Here is a 27,058-nt window from a genome sequence, read left to right on the forward strand (position 1 = left end):
AGGAATTTTTTTTTCAAAATTTTATTTCTATAGGAAATTTTGTCAAAATTTTATTTCTGTAAAAAATTTTGTCCAAATTTTATTTCTATAAAAAATTGTGTCCAAATTTTATTTCTATAGAAAATTTTAGTCAATATTTTATTTCTATAGAAAATTTGGTCCAAATTTTCTTTCTATAGAAAATTTTGTAAAAATTTTATTTCTATAGAAAATTAGGTCATAATTTTATTTCTATTTTATTTCTATAAAAAATTGTGGCCAAATTTTATTTCTATAGAAAATTTTAGTCAATATTTTATTTCTATAGAAAATTTGGTCCAAATTTTCTTTCTATAGAAAATTTGGTCCAAATTTTCTTTCTATAGAAAATTTTGTAAAAATTTTATTTCTATAGAAAATTAGGTCATAATTTTATTTCTATAGAAAATTTTATCAAAATTTTATTTCTATAGAAGATTTTGTCAAAATTTTATTTCTATAGAAAATTTTGTTAACATTTTATTTCTATAGAAAATTTTGTCAAAATTTTATTTCTATAGAAAATTTGGTCAAAATTTTATTTCTATAGAAAATTTGGTCCAAATTTTATTTCTATAGAAAATTTTGTCAAAATTTTATTTCTATAGAAAATGTGGTCAAAATTTTATTTCTATAGGAAATTTTGTCAAAATTTTATTTCTATAGAAAATTTGGTCAACATTTTATTTCTATAGAAAATTTTGTCAAAATTTTATTTCTATAGAAAATTTGGTCAAAATTTTATTTCTATAGAAAATTTGGTCAAAATTTTATTTCTATAGAAAATTTGGTCAAAATTTTATGTCTATAAAAATTTTGTTCCAAATCTTCTTTGTATAGAAAATTTTGTCAAAATTTTATTTCTATAGGAAATTTTGTCAAAATTTTATGTCTATAAAAATTTTGTTCCAAATCTTCTTTGTATAGCAAATTTTGTCAAAATTTTCTTTCTATAGGAAATTTTTTCAAAATTTTATTTCTATAGGAAATTTTTTCAAAATTTTATTTCTTAGGAAATTTAGTCAAAATTTTATTTCTATAAAAATTTTTGTCCAAATTTTATTTCTATTGAAAATTTAGTCAACATTTTATTTCGATAGAAAATTTTGTCTAAATTTTAATTCTATAGAAAATATGTCCTATATGTACGAATGAGTAAATAAATTATTGATGTTCTAATGTACAATAGGGTGTGGTGATCAAAATAATAGAGTTAAAAGAGATATAATTAAATGCATTTGTAATTTTGATGAACCTAAGTCAAATATTCAAATTTTTTTTGGAAAAAAAGGAACCTCCCCTTGTCATAATTGTAAAAGAGTATATGTATGGATATGTTCCTCACAATTTTCCCATGTAAGATCATATCACCCAAACATTTTTAACCCGTCATCTATTCCTTATAAATTTGTAATTGAATTTTGATTTTTAATTTCTTTGTAATATTACTTCTATAGAAAATTTTGTCAAAATTTTATTTCTATAGAAAATTGTGCCAAAATTTTATTTCTATAGAAAATTGTGTCAAAATTTTATTTCTATAAAAAAATTTTGTCCAAATTTTCTTGCTATAGAAAATTTTGTCAAAATTTTATTTCAATAGAAAATTTTGTCAAAATTTTATTTCTATAGAAAATTTTGTCAAAATTTTATTTCTATAGAAAATTTTGTCCAAATTTTATTTCTATATAAAATGTTGTCCAAATTTTCTTTCTATAGAAAATTTTGTCAAAATTTTATTTCTATAGAAAGTTTGGTCAAAATTTTATGTCTATAAAAATTTTGTTCCAAATCTTCTTTGTATAGCAAATTTTGTCAAAATTTTCTTTCTATAGGAAATTTTTTCAAAATTTTATTTCTATAGGAAATTTTTTCAAAATTTTATTTCTTAGGAAATTTAGTCAAAATTTTATTTCTATAAAAATTTTTGTCCAAATTTTATTTCTATTGAAAATTTAGTCAACATTTTATTTCGATAGAAAATTTTGTCTAAATTTTAATTCTATAGAAAATATGTCCTATATGTACGAATGAGTAAATAAATTATTGATGTTCTAATGTACAATAGGGTGTGGTGATCAAAATAATAGAGTTAAAAGAGATATAATTAAATGCATTTGTAATTTTGATGAACCTAAGTCAAATATTTAAATTTTTTTTGGAAAAAAAGGAACCTCCCCTTGTCATAATTGTAAAAGAGTATATGTATGGATATGTTCCTCACAATTTTCCCATGTAAGATCATATCACCCAAACATTTTTAACCCGTCATCTATTCCTTATAAATTTGTAATTGAATTTTGATTTTTAATTTCTTTGTAATATTACTTCTATAGAAAATTTTGTCAAAATTTTATTTCTATAGAAAATTGTGCCAAAATTTTATTTCTATAGAAAATTGTGTCAAAATTTTATTTCTATAAAAAAATTTTGTCCAAATTTTCTTGCTATAGAAAATTTTGTCAAAATTTTATTTCAATAGAAAATTTTGTCAAAATTTTATTTCTATAGAAAATTTTGTCAAAATTTTATTTCTATAGAAAATTTTGTCCAAATTTTATTTCTATATAAAATGTTGTCCAAATTTTCTTTCTATAGAAAATTTTGTCAAAATTTTATTTCTATAGAAAGTTTGGTCAAAATTTTATTTCTATAAAAAATTTTGTCAAAATGTTATTTCTATAGAACATTTTGTCAAAATTTTATTTCTATAGGAAATTTTGTCAAAATTTTATTTCAATAAAAAAATTTGCCCAAATTTTCTTGCTATAGAAAATTTTGTCAAAATTTTATTTCTATAAGAAATTTTGTCAAAATTTTATTTCTATAAAAAATTTTGTCACAATTTTATTTCTATAGAAAATTTTGTTAAAATTTTATTTCTATAGAAATTTTTGTCAAAATTTTATGTCTATAGAAATTTTTGTCAAAATTTTATTTTTATAGAAAATTTTGTCAAAATTTTATTTCTATAGGAAATTTTGTCAAAAATTTATTTTTATAGGAAATTTTGTCAAAAATTTATTTTTATAGGAAATTTTGTCAAAATTTATTTCTATACAAAATTTGGTCAAAATTTTATTTCTAGAAAAAATTTTGTCAAAATTTATTTCTATAGAAAATTTGGTCAAAATTTTATTTCTATAGAAATTTTTGTCAAAATTTTATGTCTATAGAAATTTTTGTCAAAATTTTATTTTTATATAAAATTTTGTCAAAATTTTATTTCTATAGGAAATTTTGTCAAAAATTTATTTTTATAGGAAATTTTGTCAAAATTTATTTCTATACAAAATTTGGTCATAATTTTATTTCTATAAAAAATTTGGTCAATATTTTATTTCTATAGAAAATTTTGTCAAAATTTATTTCTATAGAAAATTTGATCAAAATTTTATTTTTATATAAAATTTTGTCAAATTTTTATTTCTATAAACATTTTTGTCAAAATTTTATTTCTATAAACATTTTTGTCAAAATTTTATTTCTATAGAAAATTTTGTCATAATTTTATTTCTATAGAAAATTTTTGTCAAAATTTTATTTCTATAGAAAATTTGGTCAAAATTTTATTTCTATAGAAAATTTGGTCAAAATTTTATTTCTATGGAAAATTTTGTCAAAATTTAATTTCTATAGAAAATTTTGTCAAAATTTTATTTCTATAGAAAAATTTTGTCAAAATTTTATTTCTATAGAAAATGTGGTCAAAATTTTATTTCTATAGAAACTTTGGTCACAATGTTATTTCTATAGAAAATTTGGTCAACATTTTATTTCTATAGAAAATTTGGTAAAAATTTTATTTCTATAGGAAATTTTGTCAAAATTTTATTTCTATAGGAATTTTTTTTCAAAATTTTATTTCTATAGGAAATTTTGTCAAAATTTTATTTCTATAAAAAATTTTGTCCAAATTTTATTTCTATAAAAAATTGTGTCCAAATTTTATTTCTATAGAAAATTTTAGTCAATATTTTATTTCTATAGAAAATTTGGTCCAAATTTTCTTTCTATAGAAAATTTGGTCCAAATTTTCTTTCTATAGAAAATTTTGTAAAAATTTTATTTCTATAGAAAATTAGGTCATAATTTTATTTCTATTTTATTTCTATAAAAAATTGTGTCCAAATTTTATTTCTATAGAAAATTTTAGTCAATATTTTATTTCTATAGAAAATTTGGTCCAAATTTTCTTTCTATAGAAAATTTGGTCCAAATTTTCTTTCTATAGAAAATTTTGAAAAAATTTTATTTCTATAGAAAATTAGGTCATAATTTTATTTCTATAGAAAATTTTATCAAAATTTTATTTCTATAGAAGATTTTGTCAAAATTTTATTTCTATAGAAAATTTTGTTAACATTTTATTTCTATAGAAAATTTTGTCAAAATTTTATTTCTATAGAAAATTTGGTCAAAATTTTATTTCTATAGAAAATTTGGTCCAAATTTTATTTCTATAGAAAATTTTGTCAAAATTTTATTTCTATAGAAAATGTGGTCAAAATTTTATTTCTATAGGAAATTTTGTCAAAATTTTATTTCTATAGAAAATTTGGTCAACATTTTATTTCTATAGAAAATTTTGTCAAAATTTTATTTCTATAGAAAATTTGGTCAAAATTTTATTTCTATAGAAAATTTGGTCAAAATTTTATTTCTATAGAAAATTTGGTCAAAATTTTATGTCTATAAAAATTTTGTTCCAAATCTTCTTTGTATAGAAAATTTTGTCAAAATTTTATTTCTATAGGAAATTTTGTCAAAATTTTATGTTTATAAAAATTTTGTTCCAAATCTTCTTTGTATAGAAAATTTTGTCAAAATTTTCATTCTATAGGAAATTTTTTCAAAATTTTATTTCTATAGGAAATTTTTTCAAAATTTTATTTCTTAGGAAATTTAGTCAAAATTTTATTTCTATAAAAATTTTTGTCCAAATTTTATTTCTATTGAAAATTTAGTCAACATTTTATTTCGATAGAAAATTTTGTCTAAATTTTAATTCTATAGAAAATATGTCAAAATTTTATTTCTATAGAAAATTTTGTCAAAATTTTATTTCTATAGAAAATTTTGTCAAAATTTTATTTCTATAGAAAATTTTGTCAAAATTTTATGTCTACAGAAATTTTTGTCAAAATTTTATTTCTACAGAAAATTTTGTGAAAATTTTATTTTTATAGAAAATTTTGTCAAAATTTTATTTCTATAGGAAATTTTGTCAAAATTTTATTTTTATAGGAAATTTTGTCAAAATTTATTTCTATACAAATTTTGTCAAAATGTCATTTCTATAGAAAATTTTGTCAACATTTTAGTTCTATAGGAAATTTTGTCAAAATTTTATTTCTATAGAAAATTTGGTCAAAGTTTTATTTCTATACAAAATTTTGTCATCATTTTATTTCAAAAAAAAATTGGTCAATATTTTATTTCTATAGAAAATTTTGTCAGAATTTATTTCTATAGAAAATTTGGTCAAAATTTTATTTTTATATAAAATTTTGTCAAATTTTTATTTCTATAAACATTTTTGTCCAAATTTGCTTTCTGTAGAAATTTTGTCAAAATTTTATTTCTATAGAAAATTTGTTCAACATTTTATTTCTATAGAAATTTTTGTCAAAATTTTATTTCTATAGAAAATTTGGTCAAAATTTTATTTCTATAGAAAATTTTGTCAAAATTTGTAAGATTATAAAACCCAAAAATGTATAACCAGTAATTTTTTCCTTATAAATTGATTTTCGATTCTTAATTTCTTTTTGATATATTTTTTTTTTGGAATTTCTTAAATTTACCCGATTGTCCAATTATTCACATTAGGCCTAAAATTTGTAGAAAACATTTGCTATAATGGAAAAATGTTTTTGAATTATTCCAATGCATTTATTCCCTCATTGTTAATGTTTTTTTTTGTTAGCTTGTAATGGAAATGACATTCACTGGAAAAGCAAACGAAGCAGCAATGCCAAAGGATATACGAGTATTGTAATAATTGTTCGTGTTTTTCTAGTTGATAAAATGGATTTTTTTTGTTGACAATAATTTCTATGTTGAACAATGGAGAATTGTAAATTAAGTGGTTTTGATATTTGAAATGCATGTGAGGAAGGGTAGTCTAATAATTCGAAATGTAAAACATATTGAACATGGAAAAGTGGCCATACCAAAAAACAGTTCAAGGAGAGATGGCGACGATTTTCCTAACTGGGAAAGTTAATAATTGAAAATGTCTTATGTGCCCTGAATTTTCTTGGAAAGATGGAGGTGTTGTAAATGTTTTGCGTATTTTTCCTCGTCCCTACACTTTCGTATACATAACACAGATGAAAGAATCAAACCATGGATGCTCTCTGCTCTAAAGAATTTGTCAAAATGTTATTTCTATAAAAAAATTTCTCAAATCTTTATTTCTATAAAAAAATTTCTCAAAACTTTATTTCTATAGACAATTTTGTCAAAATCTAAGTTCTTTAGAAAATTTTGTCAAAATTTTATTTCTATAGAAAATTTTGTCAAAATTTTATTTCTATGGCAAATAAAATACTTCTATAGAAAATTTTTGTCAAAAATTTATTTATGTAGAAAACTTTGTCAAATTTTTATTTCTGTAGAAAATTTTGTTAAAGTTTTTTACTTCTGTAGAATATTTTGTTAACATTAACATAGAAAATTATGTCAAAATTTAATTTTTATAGAAAATTTTGTCAAAATTTAATCCTATAGAAAATTCTCTTAAAATTTTATTTCTATAGAACATTTTGTAAACATTTTATTTCTATAGAAAATTTTGTAAACATTTTATTTCTATAGAAAATATTGTCAAAAGTTTATTTCTATACAAAATTTTGTCAAAATTTTATTTTTATAGAAAATTTTCTCAAAATTTTATTTCCATAGAAAAATTTTGTCAAAATTCCATTTCTATAGAAAAACTTTCTCAAAAATTTTTTTTCTATAAAAAATGTTGTCAAAATGTTGTTTCTATAGAAAATTTTGCCAAAGTTTTATTTCTATAGAAACTTTTGTCAACATTTTTTTCTATAGAAAATTTTGTCAACATTTTTTTCTATAGAAAATTTTGTCAAAATTTGATTTATATAGAAAATTTTGTTAAAATTTTATTTCTATAAAAAATTTTATTTCTTTAGAAAATTTTTTTAAAATTTTATTTCTATACAAATTTTGGTCAAAGCTTTACTTCTAATTTTATAATTTTATTTCTATAGAAAATTTTCTCAAAATGTTATTTCTTGAGGAAATTTTGTCAAAGTTTTATTCCTTTGTGAAATTTTGTCAAAAATTTTACTTCTATAGAAAATTCTGTAAAAATTTTTATTTCTATAGAAAATTTTTTCAAAATTTTATTTCATTAGAAAATTTTGTCAAGATTTTATTTCTATAGAAAATTTTGTCAAAATTTTAGTTCTATAGAAAATTTTGTCAAAATTTTATTTCTATACAAATATTTGCCAAAATTTTATTTCTATAGAATATTTTCTCTTTTTTTTCTAAAAGAAAATTAGAAAATTTTTATTTCTATAGAAAATTTTCTCAAAATTTTCTTTCTATCGAAAATTTTCAAATAGTTTTTTATGTAGAAAGTTTTGGCAAATTTTATTTCTATAAAAATTCTGTAGAATCTATAGAAAATTTCTCTATGACAAATTTTGTCAAAATTTTATTTCTATAGAAAATTTTGTCAAAAAAAAAAATTTATAGAAAATTTTGTCAAAATTTCATTTCTATAGAAAATTTTGTCAAAATGTTATTTCTATAGAAAATGTTGTCAAAATTTTATTTCTATAGAAAATTTTGTAAAAATTTTATTTCTAAAGATTTGTCAAGATTTTATTTCTATAAAAATTTTTGTCAAAATTTTATTTCTATAGAATATTTTCTCAAAATTTTGTTTCTATAGAAAGTTTTGTCAAAAATGTATTTCTATAGAAAATTTTATCAAAATTTTATTGCTATAAGTAATTTTGTCAAAATTTTATTTCTGTAGAAAATTTTGTCAAAATTTTATTTCTATACAAAATTTTATCAAAATTTTATTTCTATAGAAAATTTTATCAAAATTTTATTGCTATAAGTAATTTTGTCAAAATTTTATTTCTGTAGAAAATTTTGTCAAAATTTTATTTCTATAGAAAATTTTCTCAAAATTTTATTTCTATAGAAAATTTTGTCAAAATTTTATTTCTAAAGAAAATTTTGTCAAAATTTTATTTCTAAAGAAAATTTTGTTAAAATTTTATTTCTATAGAAAATTTTGTTGAAATTTTTATTTCTATAGAAAATTTTGTCAAAATTTTATTTATATACAAAAATTTAAAAAAAAAAATAAAATTGTATTTTATAGAAAATTTTGTTGAAATTTTATTTCTATAGAAAATTTTGTTGAAATTTTTATTTCTATAGAAAATTTTGTCAAATTTTTATTTCTAAAGAAAATATTGTCAAAATTTTATTTCTAAAGAAAATTTTGTCAAAATTTTATTTCTATAGAAATTTTTGCCAAAATTTTATTTCTATAGAAAATGTTGTCAAATTTTTATTTCTAAAGAAAATATTGTCAAAATTGTATTTCTAAAGAAAATTTTGTCAAAATTTTATTTCTATAGAAGATTTTGTCAAAATTTTATTTCTATAGAAAATTTTGTTAACATTTTATTTCTATAGAAAATTTTGTCAAAATGTTATTTCTATAGAAAATGTTGTCAAAATTTTATTTCTATAGAAAATTTTGTAAAAATTTTATTTCTAAAGATTTGTCAAGATTTTATTTCTATAAAAATTTTTGTCAAAATTTTATTTCTATAGAATATTTTCTCAAAATTTTGTTTCTATAGAAAGTTTTGTCAAAAATGTATTTCTATAGAAAATTTTATCAAAATTTTATTGCTATAAGTAATTTTGTCAAAATTTTATTTCTGTAGAAAATTTTGTCAAAATTTTATTTCTATACAAAATTTTATCAAAATTTTATTTCTATAGAAAATTTTATCAAAATTTTATTGCTATAAGTAATTTTGTCAAAATTTTATTTCTGTAGAAAATTTTGTCAAAATTTTATTTCTATAGAAAATTTTCTCAAAATTTTATTTCTATAGAAAATTTTGTCAAAATTTTATTTCTAAAGAAAATTTTGTCAAAATTTTATTTCTAAAGAAAATTTTGTTAAAATTTTATTTCTATAGAAAATTTTGTTGAAATTTTTATTTCTATAGAAAATTTTGTCAAAATTTTATTTATATACAAAAATTTAAAAAAAAAAATAAAATTGTATTTTATAGAAAATTTTGTTGAAATTTTATTTCTATAGAAAATTTTGTTGAAATTTTTATTTCTATAGAAAATTTTGTCAAATTTTTATTTCTAAAGAAAATATTGTCAAAATTTTATTTCTAAAGAAAATTTTGTCAAAATTTTATTTCTATAGAAATTTTTGCCAAAATTTTATTTCTATAGAAAATGTTGTCAAATTTTTATTTCTAAAGAAAATATTGTCAAAATTGTATTTCTAAAGAAAATTTTGTCAAAATTTTATTTCTAAAGAAAATTTTGTCAACATTTTATTTCTATAGAAAATTTTGTCATAATTTTATTTCTATAGAAAATTTTGTTTAAATTTTATTTCTATAGAAAATTTTGTTAAAATTTTATGTTTACAATATTTCTTTCTTATTTTTCATTAATTCTCTCCTCCTCCTTTTATTTGAATAGTTTCTTGGCCCTTACAAAAAACCCACTTAGCCAAGTGATTTGAATGTAAGCACTTCCTTTTGTCATCACACTTGTCATCATTCTTGGTGATATCACCATTATGCCGTCACTTTGTCAGTCATTCAGGCATTCATTCATAATCCTTTCACTTTTGTCTTATGTACTGCGCTGGCCATACGACATTTGATAATCGTGTAATTTTGTTATAATTCTTTTGTTGCTGATTCTTAATACTTGAACGACTTATATTTGCATTTGCATGAAGCAGCAACAATACAAAAATAGGCTCTTCTAAGAGTTGGAGACAATAGAAGACGGTACCTCAGCAGCTGCAGCTGCAGCAGCAGGAGCATATATAACAGCAGCAAGTACTTCAGTTTTAGTCATTTCTGCATAACCCAAAGCAATCTTAAATGTCCAATGCAATGTGACAATGATGTGTCCGACTGTCTGGGTAAATGCTTGAAATCTCATGCCAAGCATTGATGTTATGCATGATGGACTAGTCATTCATATAAAATTTACTTCATGGATGAATACTTTTGGGGAGGGTTTCGAAGATTTCAAGTCATATTTCTTAGTTAAGATTAACAATTGAATGATATCCGATAATAGTAATCATTATATGATTATGTTAACAATTTTCATATTTAATTTGATTTTAATTTTCATTCAAGCATTTTATAAGACAGCTTCTAATGCATAAAATCGTCATAATAAATCAAATTTTAATGTTCATATTCGTATTCATGTTTCCTAAATGAATGTTAGGTACTTATAATGCCATAGTTTTTTGTTTTTGTTTTGCCATTTTTTATATAGCCAAGATGTTATTAAAGTATGAATTCAAGGTTGTTTGCAATTTCATAAATAATACACTGGGGATAGAATGCATGAGAACTAAAATGTTTAAAAAAATTATTTAGAATAAAATTTCGATAATTTTCTAATCGAAATAAAATTTTTACTAAATCTTTCATGCTGCTCTTTATGAAAATGGTCACCAAAATCCAAAGGAAACAGAGTTCCAAAACTGAGGTGGCGCTTCATAATGAATATCAGCCCGTGAACTTAAATTTAAATTTTGACCACTAATCCCACTTTTGAATCGTGGTTGCCAACTTTAGACTCTGTCCATAGCAAAAAATAAATATCCCCCATTATGGCACTATGGAAGGCGGTATTAAAGTCCCAAAGCCACAAAAAACCAGCGCCCCAAATGTGGGGCAACGCTTCATAATGAATATGAGTCCAATGAAAGCGATCCCCAAAAACATGTAACTGAAGCATGAAAATCAACCCCAAAATAAAATTAGGACTCACTTTCACTTTCGATTTAAAAGACCGTGTGGAACAAATAGTTTTTAATAAAAATTGAGGAAGTTTTAAGAAAATATTAAATATGTGTTATTGAATACGAATCAGTAGGGAATCGAGTTAGTTTGGACACTGTTCATAGAAGAAAGTCTTATAAAAATGTTTCGAGGATTTTCATAGAAATTTTAGTTTTTTTTCGGATCGTCGTGAATTTACGTCCTTTTGACTCTAGAACGGAAATTTAAGAAGATATGGCCAAAATAAATTTTACATGTTTTTTGAGGATTTTAATAGAAATTTTTATTTTTTGGGGGTGGTCATGTCCTTTTCGCTTTAGGACGCATATTTCATGAGATCCTATTTCATTTAAATTCGGGGTTTAATTTTCATGGGGGCCATATTCAACATGGGGTTTATTTTCATAATGCCAATGGTCCTCAAACAATGGTCATGAAAAACATATAATTTTTTTGGGATCCTACTTCATTTTGGGGTTAATTGTCAAAAGTATTTACAAAATTCTGCTGCTACTGAATGGTATGAAACTCAAAATCCATAAAACAGGGCCGCAAAATTAATGCCCTCATGCCCTCAAAATGGGCATGAGTCCTTCGATTCTGGTCATATTAAAACCTTGAAAACCCCTGGCAAAGGGGTTTTCAAGGTTAGGAGAAAGCGAAAATAGACCCCAAAGTCAAAACGAATCACAATCCCAAAAAGGATATTAGGGTTCATTTTCTTTTGAAATATTGGGATTTATTTTCATAATGAAAACGGGCACCCAAAAAGAAAATGAAATTATTGCCAATCGAAAGAGGAAGTCAATCACAATCCCAAAAAAGGAAATTGGAGGCTTATTTTCATAATGCAAACGAGCCCGAAAAATAAAATGAAGTTACCCCTCGAAAAAAGGTAATAATCATTTGGAGTTCTTGTTTCACATATAATTTTGTTGGCATCCTAATTCATTTGGGGCTAATTTTTATGGGGCCCATATTCATAGCACCAAAAAAGAAAAATTGTTCTGAATTTTATATCCTGAGTTATATGAACATTAACCCCAAAACCTAATATAAAAACAAGCCCAACATTGAATTCTGTCCATAGGAAACAATTGAAAAGTCCGGCCCAATATAGAAAATTTTATTTCTATAGAAAATTTTGTCAAAAATTTATTTCTATAGAAAATTTTGTCAAAATTTTATTATTATAGAAAATTTTATGAAAAGTTTATTTCTATAGAAAATTTTATCAAAGTTTTATTTCTATAGAAAATTTTATCAAAATTTTATTTTTATTGCAAATTTTTTCTAAATTTTATCTCTATAGAATTTTTTTTTTTCAATACTTTATTTCGATAGAAAATTTTATCAAAATTTTATTTCTGTAGAAATTTTTTTCAAAATTTTATTTCTATAGAAAATTTTGTAAAAAATTTAATTTGTAAAAAATTTATTTTTATTGCAAATTTTTTCTAAATTTTATCTCTATAGAATTTTTTTTCAATACTTTATTTCGATAGAAAATTTTATCAAAATTTTATTTCTATAGAAATTTTTTTAAAAATTTTATTTCTATAGAAAATTTTGTAAAAATTTTATTTCTATAGATTTTTTTTTAATTTTAGTTTTATAGAAAATTTGGTAAACATTTTAATTTAAAGAAAATTTTTTCTATGTTTTATTTTTATAGAAAATTTTGTCAAAATTTAATTTTTATTTTATAATAAAGAAATAATGTGATAGTTCTAAGGAAGATATCGTGGGCCGGGATGGAATTTTGTTGAGAGAGGAAGTTGTTTAGTATGACAAAAGAGGGATTGGTCCAATTTGTTATTAACTTTCTACAACGAAGGGGCTTCGTTGAGTAGTCAAAATTTTATTTCTATAGAAAATTTTGTCAAAATTTTATTTCTATAGAAAATTTATTTCTGTAGAAAATTTTGTTAAAATTGTATTTCTATAGAAAATTTTGTTAAAATTTTATTTCCATAAAAAATGTTGTCAAAATTTTATTTCTGTAGACAACTTTGTCAAAATTTTATTTGTATAGAAAGTTTTGTCAAAATTTTATGTCTATAGAAAACTTTGTCAACATTTTATTTCTATGGAAAATATTCTCAAATATTTTATTTCTATAGAACATTTTGTCACATTGTTTATTCTATAGAAAATGTTTGTCAAAATTTTATTTTTATAGAAGGTTGTGTCAAAATTGTATTTCTATAGAAAATTTTATTTCTATGATAGTATTTCTCTAAATTTTATTTCTATGGAAATATTTCTAAAAATTTTATTTTTATTTTATTTCTATAGAAAATTTTGCCATAATTTTATTTCTATGGAAAATTTTCTGAATATTGTATTTCTGTAGAAAATTTTGTTAAAATTTTATGTTTATCGAAAATTTTGCCAAAATTTTATTTCCATAGAGAATTTTATCGAAATTTTATCTCTATAGAAAATTTTGTCAAAATTTAATTTTTATTGCAAATTTTGTCAAAATTTTATTTCTATAAACATTTTTTTTTTTTCAAAATTTTATTTCTATAGAAAATTTTGTCAAAATTTTATTTTTATTTTTTTAGAAAATGTTTTCTATGTTTTATTTTTATAGAAAATTTTGTAAAATTTTAATTTTTATTTTATAATAAAGAAATAATGTGACAGTTCTAAGGAAGATATCGTGGGCCGGGATGGCATTTAGTTGAGAGAGGAAGTTGTTTAGTATGACAAACGAGGAATTGGTCCAATTTGTTATTAACTTTCTATAACGAAGGGGCTCCGTTGAATAGGTAGTGGGGCTACACTTGTGTAAAAATTTTATTTCCATAGAAGGTTTTGTCAAAATTTTATTTCTATAGAAAATTTTGTTAAAATTTTATTACTATAGAAAATTTTGTCAAAATTTTATTTCTATAAAAAATTTCGTCAAAATTTTATTTTTATAAAAAAATTTTGTCAAAATTTTATTTCTATAGAAAATTTTGTCAAAATTTTATTTCTATAAAAAATTTTGTCAAAATTTGATACTAAAAGAAAATTTTGTAAAAAATTTTCTTCTTTAGAAAAATTTTATTTCTATAGAAAATTTTGTCAAAATGTTATTTCTATAGAAAATTTTGTCAAAATTTTATTTCTATAAAAATTTTGTCAACATTTTATTTCTATAGAAAATTTTGTTAAAATTTTATATCTATAAAAAATTTTGTCAAAATCTTATTTCTATAGAAAATTTTGTCAAAATGTTATTTCTATAGAAAATTTTGTCAAAATTTTTTTCTATGGAAAATTTGTGAAAATTTTTTTGCTATAGAGAATTTTATCAACATTTCTTTCTAAACTGAATTAAAAAAAAAAAACAACAACATTGGTTAACATTTTTTTCTATAGAAAATTTTGTCAAAATTTACTTCTATAGAAAATTTTGTCAACATTTTTTCTATGGAAAATTTTGTCAAAATTTTTTTGCTATAGAGAATTTTATCAACATTTTTTTTCTATAGGAAATTTTGTCAAAATGTTATTTCTATAGGAAATTTTGACAAAATTTCATTTCTGTAAGAAATTTTATTAAATTTTATTTCTATACGAAATTTTGTCAAAATTTTTTTGCTATAGAAAATTTGGTCAACATTTTATTTCTGTAGAAAATTTTGTCAAAATTTTTTTCTATAGAAAATTTTACCAAAATGTTGGCAACCGTGATCCGTCAGGGAACTTCAATGGCTTTCGTCCAAGCTCATGTCTCAAAATATGTTGCAACGACTGTTACAAAGAATATTTCGTAACAGTCGGTCTTTAATTGGAATATTTCTCAGACAAAATGTACGAAAGCATTAAGATGGTTTTTTACATTTCTCCCCACTGTGCAACGAAGTGTCTCATACTTACAGGTAGAAAGAGAGGATAAACCTCTATACGTAAATGTTGCATTATGATTTTAATTTCAGTTTCATTTTGCGGTTTTTTGTTTGTTCTCCACAGTGAATCATTTATTTGGGCATGAAAGATTGCACAAAACAAAAAAAAAAAAGAGACAAAGGCGGACGGACATAGTCATAGTCACAGATAAAGTCAACCATAAATCAAAGTAGATGTTTTTTTCTAACTCTTCTCTGCTATCGTTTGCACAATATATTCTAGCCAAGTTTTTATTGTTCAAATGCCATGTTTTTTTGCTAGCACTAGTATTAACTTCATAACAGCAAGCAGCAAATGCGAATGCCCGATAAAATCGAAAGTGTTGCAAAAAACCACCACTTCCCGTTTTTTCTCTTTATTCCATTAAGTTCTGTCGTTTTGTTGCTTTACTTTATCGTTGATATTATCAATCAAGAAAAGTTAATGAAACCCAACCATTAATAATCTCGGTGTGTTTGGTTTTACACTTGAATGAAGAAAAATGGATGATAATTAAATGTCAAATGGCCTTTAGATTCGTTTACCAAAACAAAAAATAACTTTCCATTAATCTTTTGCGTGTATCGAATTTTTGCAAAGAATCCAAAACCTGTGTGTTTGACCATATCAAAGAGTTCGGAGAAATATTTTTTTGCGAAATGAGATTGGCAATGATGGCAATGGCGATAAATGTTTAGTGAAATCTTTTTTTAATGAATGAATTTGCTTTAAACGTTTTTTGTAGCATAGAATGGGTTATGATAGAATTTGATGTTGAGAATTTTTTTAATTCAACATTTTGATTTTCACTTCGTGCTACACATAAATTTACGATATAAATTGCAATTTTTATTTTATTGAATCTTTGTAAAAAAATTTGTAGGTCAATGAAGAAAAGATAGATGATAATTAGAAGTCATATAGCTCTTTTGCGTGTATCGAATATTTGCAAAAAATCAAAACAATTGCTTGACTATTTGAAAAAGTTCGGTGAATTTGTTTTTTTGTGAATATTTTTTTCTTGGATGATTTCTTGCAAAATGAGATGACAATGATGATGGCGATAAATGTTTAATGATTTTTATTTAAATGAGATGACAATGATGATGGCGATAAATGTTTAATGATTTTTATTTAATGAATGGATTTGCTTAAATTGTTACGTTTTATGGCCATCGAATAGAGCATTAAGCAAAATTTTGTATAAAATTAGGTCTTAGTAGAAATTATGTTTTTTATATAAAAAATTCAATATTAACTAAAATTAAAATTTTTATCTTTAGCACCAAGCCAAAGATTAAAATTTTAATTTTACTTAATATTAAATTAAAGAAAAAAAACTATAATTTCTACTAAGACCTAATTTTATACAAAATATACGATATTAAGTGCAATTTTAATTTTATAAAATTTCTGTAGATAATTTTATGCATACCTCTTTCAACTGGTAAAATTGGTTGGTAGAATTCTACCAAGAGTGGTACATATCTTATTGTTTGGTAGATTGTAGAATTCTTGATGTTTTGGTATATTTTGCAAAATATTTCTTTCCAACTCAGAGGTGAAACATTTTCTCTAGAAATAAAATTTTGACAAAATTTTCTATGGAAATAAAATTTTGACGAAATTTTCTATAGAAATACAATTTTCGAAATTTTTTTATAGAAATAAATTTTTGCCAAATTTTCTATGGAAATAACATTTTGATGAAATAAAATTTTGAGAAAATTTTCCTTAGAAATCAAATAAAATTTTGAAAAATTTTTCCATAGAAATAAAATTCGAGGAATATTATCATAGATATAAAATTTTCTATAGAAATAAAATTTTGACAAACATTTTCAACATTAATAAAAATGTGACAAAATTTCCTATAGAATTAACATTTTTAGAATATTTTCTATAGAAATAAAATTTTGAGAAAATTTTCTATAGAAATAACATTTTGAAAAAATGTTCTATAGAAACAAAATTTTGAAACAAATTGTATAGATATAAAACTTTGAGATTTTCTATAGAAATAAAATTTTTGTTTTTGTTTTTTTTTTTAATTTCAAAAATTTTCTATACAAATAAAATTTTAACAAAATTTTCTATAGATATAAAATTTTGAGAAAATTTTCCTTAGAAATCAAATAAAAATAAAATTTTGAGAAATTTTTCCATAGAAATAAAATTCGAGGAATATTATCATAGATATAAAATTTTCTATAGAAATAAAATTTTGACACAATCTTCTATAGAAATAAAATTTTGACCAACATTTTCAACATAATTAAAAATGTGACAAAATTTCCTATAGAAATAAAATTTTTAGAATATTTTCTATAGAAATAAAATTTTGAAAAAAATTTATAGATATAAAACTTTGAGATTTTCTATAGAAATAAAATTTTTGTTTTTTTTTGTGTTTTTGTTTCTTTTTTTAATTTCAGCTTAAATATATAAAAATAAAATTTTGGCAAAATTTTCTATACAAATAAAATTTTAACAAAATTTTCTATAGAAATAAAATTTTGAGAAAATTTTCCTTAGAAATCAAATAAAAATAAAATTTTGAGAAATTTTTCCATAGAAATAAAATTCGAGGAATATTATCACAGATATAAAATTTTCTATAGAAATAAAATTTTGACACAATCTTCTATATAAATAAAATTTTGACAAACATTTTCAACATAATTAAAAATGTGACAAAATTTCCTATAGAAATAAAATTTTTAGAATATTTTCTGTAGAAATAAAATTTTGAGAAAATTTTCTATAGAAATAAAATTTTGACAAAAATTTCCTATAGAAATAAAATTTTGAAAAAAAAAATCCTATAGATAAAAACTTTGAGAAGATTTTCTATAGAAATATTTTTTTTTTGTATTTCAGCTTAAGACCATGCATTAACTAAACTACAAGTGTAGCTTAACCAACAGAGGAAAATAATTTTTGCCAAATTTATATGGGCAAAGTCCTATAGACTGCAAAATGGTTGGATGGACGCACGTTTCGGAATTACCACATTCCTCATCAAAATCGTCTACTTGAAGCAAAACTATCAACCAATTATCTCTTTTCCTTTGCCACCGTCAAATCATCGATTTGAGTGCAGTTGACAAAATTTTCTACAAAAATAAAATTTTGAAAAAAAAAGTTTCAATAAAAACAAAATTTTGACAATATTTTCTATAAAAATAAAATTTTGACAAAATTTTTTATATAAATAAAATTTTGGAAAAAATTTTCTATAAAAATAAAATTTTGACAAAATTTTTTATATAAATAAAATTTTTCTATAGAAATAAAATTTTGACAAAATCGTCTATAGAAATAAAATTGTGGAATTTTTTTTATTGAAATAAAATTTTGACAAAATTTTCTATAAAAATTAAATTTTGACACACTTTTCTATAAAAATAAAATTTTTAAAAAATTTTTATAGAAATAAAATTTCGAAAAAATTTTGTAGAGAAATAAAAATTTTGACAAAATTTTCTATAGAAATAAAATTGTGAAAAAATTTTCTATAGAAATAAAATATGAGAAAATTTCCAACAGATATAAAATTTTGAAAAAATCTTGTAGAGAAATAAAATTTTGACACAATTTTCTATAGACATAAAATTGTGACAACATTTTCTATAGAAATAAAATTTTGCCAAAATTTTCTATAGAAATATAATTATAGAAATAAAATTTCGAAAAAATCTTGTAGAGAAATAAAATTTTGACACAATTTTCTATAGAAATAAAATTTTGAAAAAATTTTCTATAGACATAAAATTGTGACAAAATTTTCTATAGAAATAAAATATGGCAAAATTTCCAATAGAAATAAAATTTCGAAAGAATCTTGTAGAGAAATAAAATTTTGACCCAATTTTCTATAGAAATAAAATTTTGACAAAATTTTCTATAGAAATACAATTTTGACAAAATTTTTTATAGAAATAAAATTTTGACAAAATTTTCTATAGAAATATGCTTGTGACAAAATTTTCTATAGACATAAAATTGTGACAACATTTTCTATAGGAATAATGTTTTGACAAAATTTTCTATAGAAATAAAATTTTTACAAAATTATGACACAATTTTCTTTAAAAATAAAATTTTGAAAAAAAAAAATTATAGAAATATAATTTCGAAAAGAAAAAGAAATAAAATTGTGTCAAAATTTTCTATAGAAATAAAATATGAGAAAATTTCCAATAGAAATCAAATTTCGAAAAAATCTTTTAGAGAAATAAAATTTTGACCCAATTTTCTATAGAAATAAAATTTTGACAAAATTTTCTATAGAAATACAATTTTGACAAAATTTTCTATAGAAATAAAATTTTGACAAAATTTTCTATAGAAATAAAATATTGGCAAAATTTTCTATAGAAATAAAATTTTGATAAAATTTTCTATGGCACAAGTGTAACCTCACTAACTACTCAACGGACCCCCTTCAATATAGAAAGTTAATAACAAATTGGACCAATCCCTCTTTTGTTATTCTAAACAACTTCCCCTCTCAACTCAATGTCATCCCAGTCCATGATATCTTCCTTCGAACTGTCACATTATTTCTTTATTATCATTTACCTCTAACAATTTAGAAATGTTCAAGGAATCGCTTGGTTGCATGTTTAACATCAATGTCGCCATAAAACATGGAAATGAGTGAAGCTTCCATGATAACGCCATTCATTCGAATGGACAGAACAATTTAGCTAAGTTGCCGTGTCACAAGTATTACCCAGACCATCAATCAACTTAAACTCCACTAAAAACCAAGGGCGTCTTCCATTACACCATACGAACGGACGGATATATGTAGACATTTAAATGACTTGACTTATGTTTAGTATATAAAAGGTATGTATGTATTATTCGGACATATGTTGCAATAAAACTCTAATAAATTAATTATTTAATTACAATTTTTTACAATTTTTGAAATTTTTTACTTACATGAAAAAATTTATTTTATATAACACGCATCTGAAATTGTGATAAGAAAAAATAGTTAATTAAAAATTTTTGCGAAGGTAATCATAGTTATTGAGGACTATGGAAATGGAAAATTTGGTTTGATAAAAGAATTTAAATAGGGGCAACCGAATTTACATTTGTTGGCACAAACGAATTTACGCAGAAATTTTGATGACAAAAATTCTTCACTGAAATATGTTTTTTGCAGCAAACGAATTTTGGTCACATGCGAATTTTCATAGAAAGTTTGTTGCTCAAACGTATTTTTATAGTTTTTTTGCTGTGCTAATTTTTTGAAGTTTTTTTTTGACAAACGAATATTCACAGAAAATTTGTTGGTCAAACGAATTTTCATAGAAATTTTATTGACAAACGAGTTTCCATACGAAATTTGCTGGTCAAACTAATATTAATAGAAAATTTCTCGCTCAAACGAAAAATTTTTGGGACAAACGAATTTACATAGAAAATTTGTTAACAAACGAATTTACATAGAAAATTTGTCAACAAACGAATTTTCATAAAAAAAATGTTGGTCAAATGAATATTTATAGAAAATTTGTTGCGTCAAACGAATTGTACTGAAAAAATTGTTTCATACATAATTTCTTGGCCAAACGAATTTTATTAGAAAATTTGCTAGTCAAACGAATTTTTGCAATAGAAAATTTCTCGCTCAAACGAAAAATTTGTGGGACAAACGAATTTACATAGAAAATTTGTTAACAAACGAATTTCCATAAAAAATTTGTTAACAAACAAATGTTCATAAAAAAATGTTGGTCAAATGAATATTTATAGAAAATTTGTTGCGTCAACGAATTGTACTGAAAAAATTGTTTCATACATAATTTCTTGGCAAACGAATTTTAATCTTGGTAAAACGAATTTTCTGAGAAAATTTGCTAGTTAAACGAATTTACATAGAAAATTTGTTAAAAAACGAATTTTCATAAAAAATTTGTTAACAAACGAATTTTCATAAAAAAAATGTTGGTCAAATGAATATTTATAGAAAATTTGTTGCATCAAACGAATTGTACTGAAAATTTTGTTTCATACTTAATTTCTTGGCAAACGAATTTTAATCTTGGCCAAACGAATTTTCTTAGAAAATTTGCTAGTCAAACGAATTGTTTTAATAGAAAATTTCTCGCTCAAACGAAAAATTTTTGGGACAAACGAATTTACATAGAAAATTTGTTAACAAAGGAATTTTCATAAAAAATTTGTTAACAAACAAATTTTCATAAAAAAATGTTGGTCAAATGAATATTTATAGAAAATTTGTTGCGTCAAACGAATTGTACTGAAAAATTTGTTTCATACTTAATTTCTTGGCAAACGAATTTTAATCTTGGCCAAACGAATTTTCTTAGAAAATTTGCTAGTCAAACGAATATTCATAAAAAATCGTTTGCGTCAAACAATTTTTTATAGTAAATTAGTTGCGGTAAATTAATATTTTTAGGATATTTGTTAGTCAAAGTAATTTCCACCCGAAATTTGCTGTTCAAAGGAATTTTCATACCACATTTGTTGCGACAATCGAATTTTGATTGAAAATTTGTTGCGACAAACAAAGTTTATAGAAAATTTCCATGGACAATTTATTGGCAAACGAATTTTCATAGAAACTTTGTTGCGTCAAACCAACTTCCATAAAAATGTTGTTGACAAACCAATTTTCATAGATAATTTGTTGGCAAACGAATTTTCATAGACAATTTGTTGCTCTCACGAATCTTTATAGAAAATTTGCTAGTCAAACAAATTTTCATAACAAATCGTTTGCGTCAAACGATTTTATATAGTAAATTATTAGCGGTAAATTATTTTTTAAAGAAATTAATTGATCAAACGATTTTTCCTAGAAAATTTGTTGCTCAATCGAAGTTTATTAAAAAATTCTCGCTCAACCGAACTTTTATAGTAAATTTGCGAAAAATTATTTTTTTTAGTATTTTTATAGACAAATTAATTTTTGGTCAAACGAATTTTTATAGAAAATTTGTTGCAACTAAATTTCATAGAAAAACATTTTTTCATAAAAAAATAGTTGCGACAAACGAATTTTTATAGTACATTTGTTGGTTGAATTTCCAAGGAAAGTTGGCTGCGCGACATACGAATTTGCATAGAAAGTTCATAGGAAAATTCCATAGAAAATTTGTCGGCAAACGAATTTTCATAGAAACTTAGTTGCCTCAAACGAACTTTCAATAAAAATGTCGACAACATTTTCATTTCATGTGAAATTTTCATAGTTAATTTCTTGGCAAACGAAGTTTCATAGAAGCTTTGTTGTGGTCAAACAAATTTTCTTAGAAAATTTATTTATAAATTAATTTTGTTTGTTTGTTTTTAGAATTGTAATAAGTACGAAGCACGAATTTTCAAACGAAAAAAGAACATATCATAGAAAAATTGTTGCTCGAATGAGTTTTAACAGAACATTTTTTGGTCACACGAATTTGCATAGAATGTTTTTTCTAGAGGATTTTCACCACAAATGTGTTAATTTATATAGAAAATTTTTGTGATAAACGAATTTTCGTACATTATTTATTTTAAACAAGTATATACGGCCGTAAGTTCGGCCAGACCTAAGCTTATCGACCCTCCACCATCGATTGCGTAGAAACTTCTACTGAATACTGTCATCCACAATCGAATTACTTGGGTTGCGGTAACACTTGCCGATGGCAAGTTATCTTAACACTTCCTAACACCGTAATATATACCACATAGTCCATACGTGGTATATATTATACTAAATAAGGCCGATTAAATACGTATATATTAAGTTTAAAGTTTCTATAGAAATAAAATTTTGACAAAATAACACTTTCACAACATTTTCTACAGAAGTACAATTTGGAAAAAAAATTCTATAGAAATAATATTTGGAAAAAATTTTCTATAGAAATCAAATTTTGACAAAATTTTCTATAGAAATAAAATTTTAACAAAATTTTTTATAGAAATAAAATTTTGACAAAATTTTCTATAGAAATAAAATTTTGACAATATTTCTATAGAAATAACATTTTGACAATGTTTTCTATAAAAATAAAATTTTGGTAGATTATTTTTGGCTCGAGTGGCAACCATGATTATGAACCGATATGGACCAATTTTTGTGTGATTGGGGATCGGCTATATATAACTATAGACCGATATGGACCAATTTTGGCATGGTTATTAGCGGCTTTATACTAACACCACGTTGCAAATTTCAACCGGATCGGATGAATATTGCTCTTCCAAGAGGCTCCGGAGATCAAATCTGGGGAACGGTTTATATGGGGGCTATATATAATTATGGACCGATATGGACCAATTCTTGCGTGTTTGTTAGAGACCACATTCTAACACCATGTTCCAAATTTCAACCAGATCGGATGAATTTTGCTCCGTTCGATTTATATGGGGGCTATATATAATAATGGACCGATATGGACCAATTCCTGCATGGTTGTTGGATACCATACACTAACACCACGTACCAAATTTCAACCGGATCGGATGAATTTTACTCCTCTAAGAGGCTCCGGAGGTCAAATCTGGGGATTGGTTTATATGGGGGCTATATATAATTATGGTCCGATGTGGACCAATTTTTGCGTGGTCATTAGAGAACGCATACCAACACCATTTACCAAATTTCAGCCGGATCGGATGAAATTTGCTTCTCTAAGGCTCCGCAAGCCAAATCGGTGGATTGGTTTATATGGAGGCTATATATAATTATGGACCGATGTGGACCAATTTTTGCATGGTTGTTAGAGACCATATACTAACACCATGTACTAAATTTCAGCCGGATCGGATGAAATTTGGTTTTCTTAGAGGCTCCCCAAACCAAATCGGGGGATCGGTTTATATGGGGGCTATATGTAATTATGGACCGATATGGACCAATTTCTGCATGGTTGTTAGAGACCATATACTAACACCATGTACCAAATTTCAGCCGGATCGGATGAAATTTGCTTCTCTTAGAGCAATCGCAATCCAAAATTGGGGGATTCTTTTATATGGGGGCTATACGTAAAAGTGGACCGATATGGACCAATTTTTGCATGGTTGTTAAAGACCATATACTAACACTATGTACCAAATTTCAGCCGGATCGGATGAAATTTGCTTCTCTTAGAGCAATCGCAAGCCAAATTTGGGGCTCCGTTTATATGGGGGCTATACGTAAAAGTGGACCGATATGGCCCATTTGCAATACCATCCGACCTACATCAATAACAACTACTTGTGCCAAGTTTCAAGTCGATAGCTTGTTTCGTTCGGAAGTTAGCGTGATTTCGACAGACGAACGGACGGACATGCTCAGATCGACTCAGAATTTCACCACGACCCAGAATATATATATTTTATGGGGTGTTAGAGCAATATTTCGATGTGTTATAAACAGAATGACAAAGTTAATATACCCCCATCCTATGGTGGAGGGTATAAAAATGAATTTTCATTGAACATTTCTTGGTCGAGCGAATTTTCATAGAAGAAATTTAGTCTTCAAAGTTTTTTTTTCGTAGAAAATTTGTGGATCAAACGAATTTTCATCAAACATTTTTTGCTACAAACTACTTTTCATAGAAAATTTATGGATCAAACGAATTTTCATAGAAAATTTGTTACGTCAAATGAATTTGCATAAAAAATTTGTTGCGATAAATTTTTATAGATTTTTTTTGCTACAAACTACTTTTCATACACACAAAGAAAATTTCATTAAAATTGAGCCAATGAAAAATGTTCATTGTTATAACGAAACATTTTCATTAATACAATGAAAATATTCGTTAACAATACGGAACGTTACGTTGATTGAAAAAAAATTCGTTATAGTAACGAAAAATTTCGTTGTATTAATGAATTTGTTTCATTGGCTCACTTTTAATGACAAATTTCGTTAATATAAAGAAACTTTTCCTATTAGTGTAGAACATTTTTTCGCAGAATTTTTTTGTTTAGTTAAACGAATTTTTACAGAAAATTTCTTGAGAAACGAATTTAACAAAAACATTGTTGTTAAATGAATTTTCGTAAATTTTTTTTCGTAATTTAAATTTATTGTTTACAAAATTTTTCAAAGAAAATTGATAGAATTTTTACAGAAAATTTGCTGGTCAAAGAACTTTTCATAGGAAATTTTTTGGTTAAATAAATTTTCACACAAAATTTTGGTGACAAGCGAAATTTACGAAATTTACAAAAACCTTATTATTAAATCTTTGGTGATTTGAAGTTATAACGTAAATTTAAGTACCCTTTGCCTTTACCAAGATATAAGTCACTAGTTCATATTTCCTCCAATGTCTCCTTCCATTTACAATAAAATAGTAAGTCATACGACCTGATTAACATTAACTCCTCTCTTATATTCGTCATAATATTGAAACAAAAAAAAAAAAAACATCGTTAATCCCCATAATTGGCTAAAAACAGACTTTGACTTATACATCCTTGTCACGTTCCAGTCGTATTTCAACGTTGCCAAGGCTGAGGCGGATATGCAAAAAATTGAGAAAGATATCAATGTGCCAAAAAAAAACACACACAAGGAAAACAAAAATTGTAAAAACCAGAAAAATAAAAGAACATGACATGATAAAAATATTGTCAATTGTATTGAGGAAATAAGGATATCATGCCTTCATGGAGGGTAAAGGAAGAGTCGCAAGAGCAAAGGATTTGTTACAAAACAAAAATGAGTGGGTGGAACATAGGTTCTCTATTAGCTCTTTATGGTACTGAGGCGTGGAGACCAAATTTATCACCACACAATTTTGTCATTTTTTTTTGGGGTTCTAAAATCGATAATTTGCATATTTATGACAAACAAAACGGAAAACTGAGATAGTTGCATGATTTTCATAAATTGCGATGATGAGATTGCTATTGACATAAATACGCACTAAAAATAGTGATGGATTCCTTTGTGATAAATAAAATGACATTTGCGAGAAGGTTATTTTTATGAAAGAGAAGGTTATTTTATGATTGTAAGAAAACTTCAATTAGTTCTTCCAAAGGCACAACTTTAAAAGCACTTCCAGAAGATGCACTCCCAATGATGTTCTTTCTTTTAACTACCCAGAAAGTTCTGTTAATTCAATTTTTTTTAACTTGGTTTTTTCATACTTTTAATGGATAATTTTACCTTTTTTTTTGTTTCAAATAGGTTAAAAACGGAGTAATAATTCATAAAATGGTACAAATCATTTAATTTTTGTCGACAAAAATGTTAAATCCAATTTTAAAAAATTTTTCATTTTTGAAAATATTTGAGGTCAAACGTTTCCGACAAGCGTCAGAATCCATTAAAAATTATAAAAATTATTTATTTGACAAAATATCACAGACTTTTTTAATTTACATCGAAAACATTGAATTCGGATCACAACTAAAGAAGTCATGCAAATTCAGTGCAACGGCTGTTGAAAAGGAAAGTTTCTATGAAAATTCGTTTGTCAACAAATTTTCTATGAAAATTCGTTTGTCAACAAATTTTCTATGAAAATTCCTTTGTCAACAAATTTTCTATAAAAATTCGTTTGTCAACAAATTTTCTAAGAAAATTCGTTTGTCTACAAATTTTCTAAGAAAATTCTTTTGTCAACAAATTGTCTGTGAAAATTCGTTCGTCAACAAATTTTCTATAAAAAATTGTTTTCACAACAAATTGTCTATGAAAATTCGTTTGTCAAGAATTTTTGTCAAAAAATTCGTTTGTCTAAAAATTTTCTATGAAAATTCGTTTGTCAACATATATTCTATGAAATATTCGTTTGACAACAAATTTTCTATGAAAATTCCTTTGTCAACAAATTTTCTATAAAAATTCGTTTGTAAACAAAGTTTCTATGAAAATTCGTTTGTCATCAAATTTTCTATGAAAATTCCTTTGTCAACAAATTTTCTATAAAAATTCGTTTGTCAACATAGAAACAAATTTTTTAAGAAAATTCTTTTGTCAACAAATTGTCTGTGAAAATTCGTTCGTCAACAAATTTTCTATAAAAAATTGTTTTCACAACAAATTGTCTATGAAAATTCGTTTGTCAAGAATTTTTGTCAAAAAATTCGTT

General features: G+C 23.2%; 1 protein-coding gene across 1 annotated transcript in view; it reads right to left on the minus strand.

Annotated features, from left to right (window-relative positions):
* Positions 1–27,058, minus strand: part of LOC142239078 (kelch-like protein 17) — a 115,469-nt gene that overhangs the window by 60,343 nt on the left and 28,068 nt on the right. The window contains exon 2 of the mRNA XM_075310841.1: positions 19,929–19,958. The gene's annotated coding sequence lies outside the window, so the exon portion shown is untranslated. The remainder of the gene's footprint in view (positions 1–19,928; positions 19,959–27,058) is intronic.

Source organism: Haematobia irritans, chromosome 5 (assembly GCF_050003625.1).
Source record: "Haematobia irritans isolate KBUSLIRL chromosome 5, ASM5000362v1, whole genome shotgun sequence".
NCBI lineage: Eukaryota > Metazoa > Arthropoda > Insecta > Diptera > Muscidae > Haematobia > Haematobia irritans.